We start from the raw sequence: 1,805 nt of genomic DNA on the forward strand, positions 1-1,805 counted from the left end.
AAGAAAGAAAGAAAGAAAGAAAGAAAGAAAGAAAGAAAGAAAGAAAGAAAGAAAGAAAGAAAGAAAGAAAGAAAGAAAGAAAGAAAGAAAGAGGAAGGAATGGGTCATATGCAAGAGATGTTGGGGAAATGGAAAGCAAGCTTGTTGTGGTTGACTGAGATCAAAAAATGATTCCTATCCTTGGTCTGGTCTAATGCCGTCTCAGATAAAATACAGTTCTGTTAGCAAGACAATAAATGGGAAATGGATAATGTGACTATCGCAGTGCTTTTTATGAAAAATGTGGAAAACACTGATTAGCAAGAAAAAGAGACTGTATATATACATATATAATATACAATAAACCTTAATTTACAAAAATATAATTGAATAATGCAGCACATTATATTCATTTTATTCATTTGTATCTCCCTTTTCTTCCTTAAAAATAAGCTATAAAGCTATCAATTTAGATTATAATTTTTTACTCTACTATATTTCCAGTCATTATGTGCTATTCTTCTACTTTATTGTTTGTTTGTTTGTTTGAGATGGAGTCTTGCTCTGTCACCCAGGCTGGAGTGCAATGGCGTGATCTCAGCTCACTGCAATCTCTCTCTTCCGGGTTCAAGTAATTCTCCTGCCTCAGCCTCCTGATTACAGGCACGTGCCACTACGAACAGCAAATTTTTGTATTTTTAGTAGAGACAGGGTTTCAGCATTTTGGCACGACAGGTCTTGAACTCCTGACCTCAGGTGATCCACCCCCCTCGGCTTCCCAAAGTGCTAGGATTACAGGCATGAGCCACTGAGCCCAGTCGCTTCTACTTTATTGTTAATGACTATATTATATTTTAGTGTATGCATGAATCATAATTTCTTTAACCAATTATCTGTTTAATGTTAGGGTTTCACATAGTTTCCATTTAAAATAGCACTGCAATGAATTAATCTCAGTTAATCTTTTTCAAAATTCTGAGTTATTTCCTTAGAGCAAAACATTTGAAGTTTTAGACACAAAGTTTTAATACTTTTGATATAGATTGAAAAATTACTCTCCAGAAAGGTTGCACCAATTTTCATTAATTCTTTATCATATTTGGAAATGCATCCTCAACCACACTTGATCTAATCATTAAAGAAAGTTGGCAATTTGATAGTTAAAAATAAAAGTATCAGGTCACTGTTTTATTTATTACTAGTCAGATTGAATTTTTAAAATGTTTACTGGCTCTCTTTCTGTGAATTGCCTATTCTTATCTTCTACTTATTTTTCTGCTTGTGTTTGTGATTAATAGTTTATTATAAAATGTAAAGTAAATAATATTCTTCATAATTTCCCTATCCAGAGAGATGATAATCACTATTACTCATCTATAATTCATACAAATTCCCTCCCTCTCACCCACTATCTCTCTCTCTTTTTCTCTCCTCTGCTCCTCCCCTATCTATCCATCTATCTGTCTTTCTTTCTTTCTTTCTATCTATCTATCTATCTATCTATCTATCTATCTATCTATCTATCTATCTATCTATCTATCTATCTATCTATCTATCTATCTTATAAGTATTTCCTTTGATTAGATTTCCAAAACAGGTAACAAAATCTTTAGGCTTTGGTTAAGAATGGTCAAATTGCTCTCTGAAATGTACCATGATACACTCTCATGAGCACTATGGTAATACTATGTTTTAAAATATTTGCTAATTTGAGAGGCAAATTGGAAAGTCTTCTTCTTGTCTGTGATTATGTCCTCATTTTACTATTCCTAATGTTGGCTATTTGGGGTCTCTTTTCTCTTAAGAAGACTTGGTCAGGGCTTATC

The sequence above is a fragment of the Mandrillus leucophaeus genome, unplaced genomic scaffold (genome assembly GCF_000951045.1).
Source record: "Mandrillus leucophaeus isolate KB7577 unplaced genomic scaffold, Mleu.le_1.0 Scaffold254, whole genome shotgun sequence".
In the NCBI taxonomy this organism is placed as follows: domain Eukaryota; kingdom Metazoa; phylum Chordata; class Mammalia; order Primates; family Cercopithecidae; genus Mandrillus; species Mandrillus leucophaeus.